The sequence below is a fragment of the Haliotis cracherodii genome, unplaced genomic scaffold, assembly GCF_022045235.1.
Source record: "Haliotis cracherodii isolate W230 unplaced genomic scaffold, xgHalCrac1.p SCAF_6, whole genome shotgun sequence".
Classification (NCBI taxonomy): Eukaryota; Metazoa; Mollusca; class Gastropoda; order Lepetellida; family Haliotidae; genus Haliotis; species Haliotis cracherodii.
Window position 1 is genome coordinate 605,673 of NW_027266319.1, and position 15,700 is coordinate 621,372.

General features: G+C 40.1%; 1 protein-coding gene across 10 annotated transcripts in view; it reads left to right on the forward strand.

Annotated features, from left to right (window-relative positions):
* Positions 1 to 15,700, forward strand: part of LOC139446228 (dystroglycan 1-like) — a 59,357-nt gene that overhangs the window by 22,588 nt on the left and 21,069 nt on the right. Inside the window, exon 2 of one of the 10 annotated variants that reach the window (XM_071227568.1) lies at positions 322 to 553. The exons of 2 other annotated variants lie outside the window; for them this stretch is intronic. The gene's annotated coding sequence lies outside the window, so the exon portion shown is untranslated. Of the gene's footprint in view, positions 1 to 321; positions 554 to 4,196; positions 4,281 to 6,402; positions 6,510 to 7,027; positions 7,191 to 9,033; positions 9,132 to 9,291; positions 9,333 to 15,301; positions 15,415 to 15,573; positions 15,659 to 15,700 lie in introns of those variants that run through there. 7 more of the 10 variants (XM_071227571.1, XM_071227573.1, XM_071227564.1 and 4 more) reach the window with 7 other exon arrangements.

The window sequence follows — 15,700 nt, forward strand, 5'->3', positions numbered from 1 at the left end:
GATAAGCATAGTCGTCTCTTACAACAAACATAGTCACCTGTTACGTTAAGCATGGGTTGCTGAAGACCTATTCTTATCTGGATCTTCACTGGTCCCTCCAGGAAGAGCTTTATACAGTCAGTGATATAGCCCCAGCTTCACAAAGAGGTCTTTAGATAGTACTATGACTGTCATACGTGTGTGTTCTTGCAATGCTTTTCTCTCATTCTTTATTTTCATTGTTACATTAAGCACAGACTGAATGATCAGGTCGGGTTGTAATCACCTTGCTGACCTGCATTCTGTTCAAGTGTTGACGGACTAATTACGTTTGTTCTGTAGGTAAGGAGGCTGACCACGCCAGCTTGAGTTGTGAACGGAGACACACGAGAACCACAAAGATCAATATTGGCTTGGTGAGAGTGTTGTTACAACCATCAACCATCTCCCTACATCGCTGCAGCTCGTAATACATTATACATCGTATTTGAAGAAGGTGCCAAACCTGTACAACTGCCCTGCAACACAGAGGACTATATGCCTGGTGGCAGGCGGGATAGACTGGCATCACTGGGTTAGTTTACACCATGCTGGGTTAATGTACTTTACCATACCTCCATGTCAGAATGATGAGATCTGATTGGTCAACATGGTCTTGATATAATACTTTCAGTGGGGGGAATAAATTTCTTATACCCCACCACGAGCAAGCCAGGCTGCACATGGATTTATGAGAGGCAGAATAAATCCCTTATACCCCGCTTCTGAAGCAAAAAGAGTCATGGCAGTCACGTGACATTGCTCAAGTTAACCTCGGCTCAATCGAACAGCTGTTTTCTATCAATTTTGAATTTATTTAAATTAAACAACAAACAAACAAACAAACTTTTTCAGGTTTACCTTTGTGTTTGTTTGTTTGTTTGTTGTTTCACACCGCGCTCAGCAATATTCCAGGTATATGACAGCAGTCTGTAAATAATGGGGTCTGGACCAGACAATCTGGTGATTGTGATGTGATTGTGATGTGATTGTGATGTGATTGTGTGGGGATAGATGCCATCCTTGATACAGGATCAGGTCAGCCAAACACATCATGTGGACATGTGGAAAGCATGTCGTGTGTCTCTAGCTCTGTTATATAAGGCAGTGTCCCTGTGATTAACACGTAGTTGATTGTCCTGGTGTACAACTCTAGGTTGGCCTTTGTTAGGGTAATATTTGGTTACTTTCAGTGAGGACAAACAGGCAGGATGGACACTTTGTGTTGTTTAAGTGTAAATAAGTTTGGTTTTGCCAAAGGATTGTTCTTTGTGGAAGCTTGGATTATATATATGAACTTGTTTAAATATGTTTCTCTCCTGAGGGGGATGCTATGCATTGTTGTGTTGTAGTAGTTTTCATCCCAATACCTGACAGTTGATACCAAGTGGGTACAGGTACATGTTTTCAGAAGTTCAGGCCTAAGGGGTATTGCTTCTGTGTGGGGGTTTTCAACCTACTCAGTGTGCATCACGTGATTACAAAGTGTTGTTAACATGGTTAAGGGATGGATCATTTGATATTTAGTGGGGGTGTGGGATGTGGGGTGGTGGTGTGGTGGGGTGGTGGGGTGGTGGGGTAGCCTTGTGGTTAAAGTGTTGGCTCGTAAAGCCGAGGACCAGGGTTCGATTCCCGACATGGGTACAATGTGTGAAGCCCATTTTCTGGTGTCCCTCGCCGTGATATTGCTGGAATATTGCTAAAAGCGGCGTTAAACCAAACTCACTCACTTTTTTAATTTTTTTAATTTTATCCACCAAAAAATATTTGTGCTTCTAACACTTAAAAAGAAAAGAGAGAAATTTTCAGCCTCAGAAACTAAATTGTTGTAAGCTGGTTTTTTTTTGAAAACACATTTTGGCAGATGGATTTAATAAAAGAAATATCTGGTTTTGCAGATGTTGCTGAAAAAAACAGCTCCATTCTCCGTTGATGTTTGTTTATTTAGTTCAATAAATGTAATTAACCGTGATGTGCCGGTCGAATGATCTTATGAAATAGGCTGCAGAGAAGCAGATATTTCACATGGTGGTCTTCATAGGTGTTGGTGTTAGACTGTGTCGTATTTGTATATAACATTTGTACAAGGCCTCCTTCTCCCTTTAAAAGCCAACCAGTACCCAAATAATGTTCAAATTTAGAACATTTCATGGCCCCACCCATACAGTTGTGATATACGTTGCCGACCCCTCCCCCCCCCCTCCCCCCCCCTCCTCCCTCTTATGCTGCATCATTTTGCATATGACTCTGTGCCCAGTGACTGACACCATCAGATGAGCTCAGAGCTAAAATAGGAAACCACTTCATGTTTCTAAAGATATCACCATGACATTAATGTTAGGAATATGTTTAAAATAGATTTATGCAAGACGCGAATGCAAAGACGGCATCTGATGTGGCTGCAGGGTGGATTGTAGCCACGCCCACACAACCACACAACCACACCCACACAACCACGCCCACACACCCACACAACCACGCCCACTCTACCCACAAAAAGCACCCACACATCCCCCTCCCACACACAGCTGGTCATAAGATAATATTGGAAATCTGCCACCAAGAACTACACCATGGAGTGGAGCTACCGTCCAACCCTTGGTTGTGTGTTCAGCACATCTGTATGAACTCCTGAAGGGTGGAGACTGTGGAGGAGGTGGTAGGCCAATGGTTAGTGTGTTTGTCACTCACAAGGATCAGGTTTGAATTCCCGTGGTGTGATTGTGCTGAAACGCCACAAGAAGTATTAGTGGTATTAAACCATCTAATGTGACATGTGTTGTTATTTTTCAGTTTTTATTTTTAAATATTTTCACAAGTACAAGTATAAGTCACAAGTACTTTCAATCTTCAGGCAGTCTTTAATTTGGTACTTTGGATACTCAAGAAATGTAAAATTAGTACAGGTCCGGAATAAAATATGAATCAAACATAATATCCATTGTACAAGATTTTATAAAAAATAAATTATCTTATGAGTTGATTTGGATCAGTCATAATAATAATAATCTTGGACTGGTTTTGGTCATCATAAATGTTGTATGTCTAAAATCTGACTGCAGCATCTCATTGTCATTTAGATTGTCAAAGTGACCTTTACCATCTGCCGTATTAAAAAACCTTGTCAGTCTGATTTATTTTTTTGGAAGTTTTCAATGAAAATGCAAATAGTATATTTTTATTTTGAATATTACAAAAACATGTGGAGGAACTGAAGGCTTAGAGTTGAACATTAAATATAAATAATTGAAATAATGTATATGTAGGGGACCACTCAAACAGGTAATATATACTTCAGGGAATTGAATGGATTTATTACTGATACCTTGGAGGTGTACGCCGTGCTCAAGTCATGTTTAATTTGTGTCAATAGAGTTTGGCTTTTCTTTCAAACCTACACTCGTGTCCAGGTGGGGATTAAATAGGGAGGTGTCAGGCAAGGGACATATTCAGGCCTTGCTTATTGGCTTTTATTGATTGCGTTCAATTGATAGCAAATGAACGGTGTCTTTTACATTTTGATATTTGCTGAAGGTGTTGAAAACATATTTGCTGACAGAATTGCGAAATAATGAAGACGGGCAGAATAACGGGCGCTTCTGGAATTGTCAGATTTATGGCGAACATGCACGGTTAATAGAGTTGATATTTCGTGTTTTAAATGCCAGGAGTTACATTCTGTAGACATGTTGAAATTTAGGTGTGTTCTGAATACATAATATATGATGGTAATTTACATTCCCATATGAATCACACTTGTGACATTTTTTTTTTTCAAAATTTTGACAGCAGATGTGAAATATGGAAAATTTAATTTGCAGATTGTTGTTGCCCTGACACATCTGATACCAAATAATATACAAGTCATTGTGGACTTGAATAACAAAGTCAGAGAGTAGAAACTGCTGGCATAAGCTTGAGAAAACACTGGCATAAAGCAACATTAAAGAGCAGATTGATTTTGGCCACAGCTGCTGTTTAGAGACAATAATTTGAGACGAAGAGTTATGGCAATGGAAACCATACATGGATACATGTTAAAGAAAGTGCATGGTCGTCCTGTGTACAGTGTCAGCTGGTGGGAGTCAGGGTACAATCACAGTCTGCTGATGTCCTCGCATCTGTCACCGGGATCAATCCCGCTCTGACAAGACATTGTGCAGGCTTACTGAGGTGCACGTAAGACGGGACGGACGGCGGTTGGAGGGGATTGTGAGGCTGCAGCACTATTTCCTGGACACGGGTAGACTTTGAAGTGACAGGTTAGTGGGCAGCATTATGCCAGCTTGTCCAGGAGGATCTGGGATAAGACTGGCTTCCTTCTTGATCTTGTTACAGTGGTAGCGAGGGAATGGCCCATGAGGGTGTTCTCTACAATACATATCTTGTATCTGTAGTATAGATATATACCCAGCCCCTTGAGGGTGTTCTCTACAATACATATCTTGTATCTGTAGTATAGATTTATACCCAGCCCCTTGAGGGTGTTCTCTACAATATATATCTTGTATCTGTAGTATAGATATATACCCAGCCCCTTGAGGGTGTTCTCTACAATACATATCTTGTATCTGTAGTATAGATATATACCCAGCCCCTTGAGGGAGTTCTCTACAATACATATCTTGTATCTGTAGTATAGATTTATACCCTGCCCCTTGAGGGAGTTCTCTACAATACATATCTTGTATCTGTAGTATAGATATATACCCGGCCCCTTGAGGGTGTTCTCTACAATATATATCTTGTATCTGTAGTATAGATATATACCCAGCCCCTTGAGGGTGTTCTCTACAATACATATCTTGTATCTGTAGTATAGATATATACCCGGCCCCTTGAGGGTGTTCTCTACAATACATATCTTGTATCTGTAGTATAGATATATACCCGGCCCTTTGAGGGTGTTCTTTACAATACATATCTTGTATCTGTAGTATAGATATATACCCGGCCCCTTGAGGGTGTTCTCTACAATATATATCTTGTATCTGTAGTATAGATATATACCCAGCCCCTTGAGGGTGTTCTCTACAATACATATCTTGTATCTGTAGTATAGATATATACCCGGCCCCTTGAGGGTGTTCTCTACAATACATATCTTGTATCTGTAGTATAGATATATACCCGGCCCCTTGAGGGTGTTCTCTACAATATATATCTTGAATCTTGAAACTTATATTTTGAATCTTGACTCTTTCTAGTCTGTCTCCCAGACCCTAGTGAATAATTTAAAAAAAGAGTCAAACTCAAGTCTGGAATAATTGGCAAGTCTAGATTGCCTCAGCTCCAGAAATTAAGCTTTGCTCTAGGATCAATTTGGATTGTATTATTTTATTTTGTAGATGTATATTTTCAAGTAAACTATTTCTGGAACTACATGTTAGTCTAAGGTCAGGCTGCCAGTCCAAACCAACATGAGTTTGAGTGGTTGCCCTGCAGCAGTGGCAGGGAATAACTCTCAATTATCACCTGTATCTCCTAAACACATCACTTAATCCCTTCCCCTTAATTCACAATTAGTCCAGCTGCCAGTCAGAAGCTGCAGCTGCTAATTGGGTGTTTCAGCTAACGACCTATTAATGATCCAACTCCTCATGTTGTCACAGACATTATCTGGTGTAGAATCCCACCCGGGGATTGACATAATCCTCCCAGTCATTAGCTCATCCCACCCGGGGATTAACAAAGCTCATACAAAACCTATATCACACGGTGTAAACGATTAGACAATATTATTTTAGAAGATCATCTCTGATTTAGATGCTGTCTGCCAAGTTGTAAATGTATTGTGGCTTATTAATTCTCTTTAGCAAATATGTCAAGTTTGATTTGTGAAAAATATGCCCAATGTTTTTTCTTTTTTTATGTTTTGTATATTTTTGGAAACATATCTATTTATTAGTGACAATGAAAGGTCAGCTTGGGGCCCATTAATGACTTATGTTGTCGCAAATACCAAAGGTGAAAACCTAATTGTATCCACTGAGATTTGGTATGAAACTGTTGTGAATTATTAGAGAAAAAACTGAATGCCAGATTATTTTCACATTTCCTCATCACATACTTTGTTTGACTTCACTATGACCATATGCCATTGTGTGTTTGTAAACGATTAAACCCAAGCAGAGAGACATTTGCTGTGATCTGTCTGACCCCAAACCTCTGCTTGGGTACTTAACATTGTGATAGCATTGCTTGTGAGTCCAGCCCAGTGATTGGCTGACCAGACTGTCACTCAATCTAGAGTGGTCAGCTTGACCAATCAACTTGGTGTGTTTGTACAGGGCTGAAATTACTGGCAGGTCATGAGCCAGTGGGCCAGTTGGCTGCAGTGTCTCTATATAGTCACAGAGCTCGTTACACCACACTTATCTACTGATGCTATTGAGATAAAGAGGTGTTGTGGTGGGATACACCATTCTAGTCACTGTGTGGATATTATACGCAGGATTATTACCGGATAACATTATACGAGCTGGGAATCTGTAAGTAACAACAATTATGAATGTTTTCTTCTTTGAGAGGCTGCTAATTATAAATTTCGTATTACTTTATGTAAAGGTAAATTGAAAATATGATTTAAAAATATATTTTTTATGTTTATTGGTAAATGAAAGCTTTATCAACAGATGTATTTTTGTTTATAACTAGCTGCTAAATATGATGAATAAGGCTGCTACTTGAACACCATGGTGGAACAGGATGAATATTGTCACATGCAGTACTTTCATGTGGAGCTATTTTGAAAGGGAAGTGTGAAAGCAGATGTCAGGATAGGTGTTCTGTGATTCACAACTCTCACAAATGTGGCTCTTATTTCCTGGGCTGTACATCAACCAGGGACAGTTAAATGGAACTGTTTCGGGACTTCCTTCCCATAGGGCTCTAGTTTGTCCCACCCCACGGTTTAACATGGACTCATCTTTGACTGTAGTGAGACATGTCCACTCCCTCTCAAGGGGTGGAAGGTAGTAGTTGAGGATTAGGTGTGTCTGAGGATCTGAAACAGTACACATTACGGTACAGGACACACATCACAGCAGCTGTCTGGCTCAGACTGGCAGTATTCTTGCCATGCCACTCCTAATGACATGAACAGTTTGTGTGGAGTGGAATATTCTCCGGGCCAGATACTGTGTGTGCCTTCTGAAGGAGCTGTTTCATGGGTGAGTTGTGACAAACGGGTAGGGTTGGTGAGCGCTTGACACCGACTAGATCTTATCACATTTCACACATTCAACATGTACGCCACATGCATACTGCATCCATGCGTTCCATAGTCCGCCACAACGCTTTGCTATAGCATTGATTTAGACCTGTCTGTTTTTGAATATTCTGTGGTCTCAGAAATAAATATTTTGATTGTTTCTACTTCTACACAGCCAGGGTTTTACCTTCACGTACAAAAGTGGGGGTCCAGGGACTCCCAGGGACTCATTTTAAGGGTCCTTGCAGGCAATATGAGGGTCATGTAAAGTAATGAAGGGGTGTAGTGTACTGTATGTTCAGATGATTACTTTATCCTGGAATGAATCAATGATCAAATGGATACTGGTCATGATTGATGGATGAAATGACAGACACGCATAACAGCTCTTGATGTAGAAACAATGAATATTATCGTGTGTCTCTCGGGAGTCGGGACAGCTTACATATATTTTGTCTGCATATATTTTTTCTGCGTCCATTTTCTACATTTGTGCATGACGTAAAACCATGACAACCAAAAATGAAGTTACTCAGTCGTCGTGACTTAACAGAACTCATTTTGCTGGTTCCATGTGCTGGTTCCATGTGCTGGTTCCGTGTGCTGGTTCCGTGTGCTGGTTCCGTGTGCTGATACTTGCTCTGTGTTGGTCATGTGCTGATAGAGCAAATAGCAAGACAGTCAGAGACAATGTTAATGTTATATATTATTCATATCCCAGTGTGATAACCCTGTTATCTGCTGACAGGGCATTACAAGTGTTATCCCCCGTCAGTGGCGACTATAAGGGCAGGATGGTAGTGATAAGATTGTGTGTTCTCTCAAGTGGGCAGTCCGCGGTCATCTTGTCCAGGTTACTGAGAGGCCATCATGTTGCTTGTTAAAGGAAGAAGATTTGTTATACGTCGCCCAAAGGGGCAGGATACAAAGCATGAACATGACTAGTCATAATAAAAAGTTATAAACATTAACATACACAATGGAATACAAATGTTATTAAGGTCTAGAGAGTAGATGCTGATGTTCTCTGCATGAAAATTTTGTAAATGAAATTATTGCAGAAGGCACTTGTTGATTTAGAAGTATTTTAAGTGATATTGGGTGCATAGCTAAGGCGGGTGATGATATTAGTTCCAGTCTCAGGTATTGTAGAGAGGGCATGGCAACAGAAATTGTTCCTCATCTTCTATTTCGTTAATATTACAGAAGTTACATATTCTTTCTTCTTCTGGAGTGTTTAAGTATCTTCCTCTCTCAATATGAAGGTTGTGAGCTCTTTAGCCTTTTAACTACTTTGCAGTGTTCTAGTGCAGTGGTTACTGTCAGACATTTCAAATGTTCCCAAGGTGTCTGTGGCTTAGTGTTTGTGTTATGTATGTTACATTATTCTGTGTAGGTTGACCCAGTGCAGGATTCCCGCCATGGCAGTCTTGGGAACTGTCTGACATTACGTGGAACTATTAACCGAATTCTGTCACAGGCACATGTATACTTTGCAAATTTCTTGTGACATATTACCGTTATCAGCAGCTTGCAGTGGCATAAAAAAAATGTCTGCAATAATTTTATCTCTGCATTGGTAATATTAGATTTAGATTAAGTAATATTTCCTTATCATTATATTTCACATATTTGTATTTCATATTCCGTTGTCATAGTAATAAGTAGCTTGGTTTCATGTATGGCATTATCATATAAAAGATCATTCTAGTTTGCGAGCAGCTGGCTGGTGAATTGTTTTTAGCATTCAGGCCTTGTGGGATAAACAAGCCAGTAGAAGTTGTCTCCCTTTGCTCATCTCCTGTGTGAGAGGAAGAAACGAAGGAAGGGTCATTGTTGCTCTTGGCTCTTGCCACAATGACACATACCTAACGGAGCCTGTGTGTGTAGTTACCTGCAAGTAAGTCACTCTCTTTATGACAACATGCAACTATTTATTGCTCGAGCCAATTACCACTTATTTAGTTTAGGAGATTTGTGTGTGGGAGGGAGGGTCATGCATGCTACAAATGCTCTATTCAGATCTGTGTCTCGGGTTTATAGTGGACTGGTGGAGTTACTAGATCCCTTGTTCCTGCCGAGCATAGAGATTTACAAAAAGGTGTTTGATGTTGAAATGGTATTATTTGGACTTGCATGTGTGACCCCGAGGTGGTTGTGGAATGTTGGGGTGAGGGGTTCTCATGTTGTGTGAGAGGGACAGAAGCCGGGGATTTACCTTTGTGTGAGCTGAAAGGACGAAGGAAATTGCTTTTGTTGGGAGTCTCAGGGGACGTGTAACCCCGGACTGATAATGATGGAACATTAGACTCGGACAGAAGAAAGTATTTAGCACCGAGGCTGGACAACACACCCTTCAGTGTAAAGAACAGTTGGTATATACTGTAGATAATGTTAAGTGCACATAGACATCGGTTGTTGCTGTTTTGTCAAAGGGTGTGTGTGTTATTGCATACATTTTGGTCATCCAAAATATAACATTAGTTTAACTGAGCGTGACAATGTCATATGTTTAAGGACTTGTTTGCAGTGCTTAATTACGCCGGTGTATTTGATTGTGAGTGTTTAACACATGCTCATGGCACTGTCAGAATCCAACAATGGACTTGTTTTGGGCAGAGGTTTTTAATGATTATGGAAATGTTTTGTCATTTTTATGACCATGTCGTACTGACTGTGGAGATTGTTGATTACAACTGCTGGACCAAGTGCTCACAACTCAAAAGGAATTAACCGTATGCATGAAAAGCAAGAAATTTTCATATTTTCATTTGTCCCCAGTTTGAGCAGTGCTTGAAATGTGGAATGGCCGTGGTGTATGAATATTGATTTCATCTCTCTGTGGAGGAGGTTCATTCCGAATTCTCAATCATGAGTGTGGTTCAGCATGCACATCCCCTCAGAAACCTCAATCAGGGTCCTCGATCACTTCAATGCGATGGCCCGATTGGGCCCTTACAGCCACTCCACATGGGGAAATAACAACTCAGAATAATCAGTTTTTGAATTTGGGTTCATACCCTTTTAACCCTTTATCTGATTCGTGACTCACTCGGCACCATGTGGGCCATTTAGTTTAATTCAATCAGCATCACAGTGTCTAATTGGATAAAGGCATTCACAGCCACATTTCCAGATTCCATTGACTTAAAATGTGTAGAATTTCCACAGGCAGTGTAACTGGATCTGATTTGAGTGATTACAACATTTTTCTGTCCCAGATGATCTGACCTGCTACAAAAAGTTTGGCATGTTCACATTTTTTTATTTCATACACAAAAAGGCTCCCTGAGTTATGACTGTTCTATTTTCGTTCTTCTCGCTTCCCGGCCATTCCAAAGCTGTGGTGTTTTTCGCAGTACAAATACCTTCCCTCTTAGACACAGCTATCATATCAAGAGATGTACATAGCTTTGTAGGCTAGCAGCATGGTGTGGAAACATTTGGTCAGCTTATTAACACTACTTCAGCCTCTCAGCTCCAGCTGACCAGCTGATGTCCTGATTGGTGCTGACAGCTGGTCACTTTATCTGGGTATACACAGCTATATCACTGGCGCTACATGCAGCAATTTCTACATTTACACACACACACACCAGGGGGCACTTCGGACACCAGCATTGAGCACAGACTTGTTTGTATTTCATTGATATTAATCTCGGTAGGAACGTGATTATTTCATGGGTCATGTCTGACCTCTACTTAAGTCTGGGCTGTTGTACGTTTTGTGTGCTGATAGGGTGATTTAATATACTGTAGAAGTACCTGCGGAACTGATGGGCAAATTGTTGGTCAGTTTTTTTAATCTGTAGATATTGTTTTAAAGTATTTTATGTGTATTCATTTGAAATTATTTTTTTTAAGTACTGTAGATGTATTTGAGGAACTGATGGGCAAATTGTTGGTCAATTTGTTTTATTTTAATCTGTAGACATTTTTTTAAGAATTTTACATGTATTCATTTAAAAACTTAAAAAAAAATAAAATCAACAGTTCAAATTGTGTCTTATACTGTATACATGTATTATAAATATTAAACAATTACATTTTGGGGGATTTTTTCATGTTAGTGTTGTTATATGCCAATCTGTTAGTAAAATGATTAATCTAGAACTGTCCAGATTCCATAGAGTACGGAGGTCTTCATTCATCCCCCATTATCACCTCCCAGTTAATTGCTGGGCACATATCAAAGTGATTGCCAAGTTTTATTGACATGGCCTGAGGCCACGCCCTCTGTCCCACATGTAAATCTCTCTAACTGAGGTATTTAGTTTCCAATATTGATAAGACTTGACATGTGGTTTCATCCATTTCATTAGCCTGGCATGAGGCATTCTCAAGTGGGCAGATAGCCCTCTGTCTTCGGACAGTTGTAATCCTTCTTGTGAGGGGGGCAAACAGAAGAGCCAAAGGGCACCTGTCCATCCTAGAGGTCAGTGGGAGGAGAACGGAATGTCTAGTGGTGTTGTGTGTGAAAGTGAATGTGATCCAGCTGAGAATGTATTGTAGTCGGACAGTCACAAAGGTTGGGTGCAGGCAGAGAGGAGGGAGCCAGGTATTCAATCTTAGTTACAATGCCAAGAGTTGTTAAGAATGAAAAGGTGAGATTGATTAAGGCATTCCTTGTCCCCATTCTAAACATTCTGAAGTCCATGTACTTAAAAGTTGGGAGTTTAAACTTGTGTGAAAGCTGAATACTTTGTGAACAAATGTATAATGGATTAATTTCTTTGCCTATCTGACTTCTTCTATCCATGTGGTTGTACCTAACTTCCATTCTCCATGGGTGCAGTTTATGAATTGATTCTTTCATGATTCTGGACAGAATAGATAAAACTGTCATGAAGTCCTTGACTGTGAATGATGGCCCTGATCCCATTAATTCATTAATATGTTGCCTCGGGGGAAGAGGCGGTATTGTCAGTATACTAAATGTTGCATCTGCGATGTAATCAGTGACAGGACAGATTAAGGCTGAGAAGCCATGCCGGTCCTCCTGTTGTTATCACTAGAAGGCTGTAATACCTCCACTTGGTCCAGGGGACGTTACGTAACCCTGGGGGTCAGGTATGTGGACAGTACCAAGTTATTGGCCCTGACGTAACAGCTAGGTAGGGTCGTTGTGGACATTGGGGTGTTAGTGGCACGAAGTCACTTGCAGATCGAGTTGTGGGATCAGACGGTGAAACAGGATGTTTGGGTATTCTGTATTGCTGTGTTGATGTATAATGTTCCGATATGTAACCAGAGTGTTCTGTGATCCTGCGACGTGTTTCAGTGTGTGGACTTAGGACTACAGTCATTTGAGGAATCTACATTGAGTACATACTGAAAATAAGGCGACAAACGTTTCCATTCACATGAGAAATATCTGCCCAAAACAGTCAATTGTACAATTTCGACTCTCTCATGAGCATGTGTTGATGACTCACTATCAAGTAGTGATGATACCTGGTATTCGCAAATGTTTAGAGATGGTGTTTTTGTTTTTTTCATTGATTATTATTTTACAGTTTTGGTAGCTTCAGTTATTTTGTTTATGTTACTCGTGATGTGAGTAGATGCAGAATATAAATAACAAAATATAAATAATAAAATCCCAAAGGAGCCCAGAGCAGTTTTTAATTTCAGGCCTAGAGCTGAGGCAATCTAGACTTGCCCAATCATTCTAGACTTGAGTTGGACTCTGTTTAGTTTATTCTCTGGTGTCTGGGAGACCAACTAGCTGGGAGTATGCATCAGGGATTCAGACATATTCCTGGCTCTTGGATATCAAATCACTGTCAACTTTCCTCTGGAATCCAAAAAACTTGGCATTCTTTTTCCTCATGAGGTACGAAGAATTAATGTAGGGCAAATATCATTGTGTGCAGAGTTGGTGAAGAAAGGCTTATTTCTGAACCTTTTTATGAAAGCCAGTGAAATGGGAAACGCTTAGCAATAATTTTTGTGGATAATTGAGAATAGCATGTCGTGTGATGTTCTGGTTTATGATGTAAATAGACAAGGCACACAATGATGGAGGGCTGAACCCATGGGGCAGCGATTACTGGGGCGTTAACTCTTGAACTACCATTATCTTCCTCCTCGTCCAACAGTGTCATCCAACTCCACTGTTTGTAGGTGAAGTGTTAACTTTACAAAACCCTTTTAACAACAGTGTAAGTTATAGATTGCATCAAAGATGCTCGGGTTCCTCTGATTACTAAGGAATTGGAATCAGTAATATTTTACCATTTTCTGGCATGATACTTTGTTGTCACATAAATGGATGTTATTACTCAGGAAAAGAGGTCTAATTAGATGAGGAAGTTGATCAGTGGATTAATATGTCCAATAGAATCATTTCTTAAAAGGGAATCTCCCAAATGCATGGCGAGTCTAGCCTGGGGACGACCACTAAGACAGACCATTACAGGTGTGGATGAGCTAATGCAGACTAGGATGTTAATGGAGGACCAGGTTGGTTAACAGAGAAATGTCAGAAGCATTACCCAGAGTACATCTAGACCAGTGTGGTCATGTCGGCTACCTCCTGTGTGCTGCCCTTTCACGGTAGGGCAAACTTGAGATTGAAGATATATCATGAATGAAGATCTATCACTTTGACTGAAGAAACAGTTAATATATGATAATATACTACTCAAAAGAAGTTAAGGATCACCCCATTCTTTCATATTGGTAATGTTAATCTGTCATGGCATGAGCGATTAACTATTGTAATATGAAAGAATCAGGTGATCCTTAACTTCTTTTGAGTAGTATATATAAAAATAAGAAATTAAATTAAATTTTAAAATAGATTTTAAAATAAATAATAAAATACGTATTAAAATACATATTGAAATAAATATTGAGTAATAATTAAAACAAAATAAGATTAATATAAAATTGATTTATAAGATATAATATGAAAGACTGCATTATAGTAATGAGGAAAATAATACATTATTTAGGTATGTTTTGTAATAGCTATGTTTTGTTTGATTTGGGGTTCAGTAGAACCTGATATATTATCTCTTGGATGGTTAAACAGTTTGACTGTAGTGACGCTGTGTAATGTGGGCTCCCTGATCTATTATGGATCGAGTTATTTACACACACATCACGAGATATGCTGAAGGTGGATGTCTAGAAGTTTCTGATCCTACAAACTCGGTCCTTATTACCTGTTAGCAGTTAGCATTTTGATGTCTAATTTTGTGGTGCATTGTTTTAAAGTTCATTATTCATCCGTGTCAGGGCTATAAATATCTGATTGATCGCATTATCAAATTAGAAATAAATCCTCCATGTGGTCAAAGATTTATTTCATGTCCAGGGTGATCAACTGCCGGATAGTAACCCTGAATATAAAGATGGGTAAAGAGTGAATAGGGAAGCTCAAATCTCCCTCCCTCCCCACAATATCCCAATGATACCGGTCTTTACCACTTGGGCTGTCTTGACCACTCGATGTCTTGACTGACCAGTGTTTATTTGTAAAGAATCTCATCTCCTGTACAGCTGACTATGTCTGTCAATTCCCGGAGATCATTTAACTGATTCAGTTGCTGTCCTGCCTGGCCTGTTTATTTAGCCTGATCTCTTACCCCCACCTCCCCAGCTTGGAGCCAGTCTAGCAGAGCAGAGCATCAATGTGAGCGCTACGCCCAAGATGATGCCAGTCTATGTGTACTCTCAGCTCATCTCACCAAGGTTTGAAAGTCTACAAGAAACAGGGTCCAGGGATGCATTATAAATATTGGTCATATGACCTCATAAGAAAATCAAAAGCTATTGTAGCAAGCCCCCTAACTTGACAGTTTGTTCAGCGGCTATAACATGAAGAATGATTGCAATGGAGTCGTTGGACCTGCCGAGCGGCATATCTTGTCATGTAGCCAGGCACACAGCCATGAGTGAGAGGCATGTGGCTATATGTTCGCCTGAGCTTCCTCTTGGTGCGTAACCATGACAAACATTTCCTTTTTTGACTGCATCATGCCTGCATACTCGGTAAGTAGGGTTTGGTCTGCCTCCTGCGGCAGCCACTCGTAACATTGAATGTCGACATCTGGCCAGATGTACGTCTGCCGCATCTGTTCTTTTGACGTCTGCTCTTTCCCGCTCTTTTTCTGATTGACTTCTTGGCTCCGGAGAGGGAAGAGCCCGAGAGGGGGTGCCTTTTAGGTTGCAACGTAATGTCATTAGAACACAGAGGAAGTCGGTGCTGGTGAAACGTGATACGATAGTGTCAGCTTAACTTTAAACATATTTGTATGAATTGCTGGCTTTTAATCGGGCTGGGATGGGACGAAGTGCTGTTATTTAGATTAACTTTCTTTTCTATGGCAGCAGGTGAAGGAAGCTGAATTTGTTCGTACAGTCAGGAGTGTTTGTGTTATGACTGCAAAGGCTTCAACCTACAGATTCCTGATCAATGTAATTGACTCACATGAATAACTGAACTGTTTCCGATGTGCC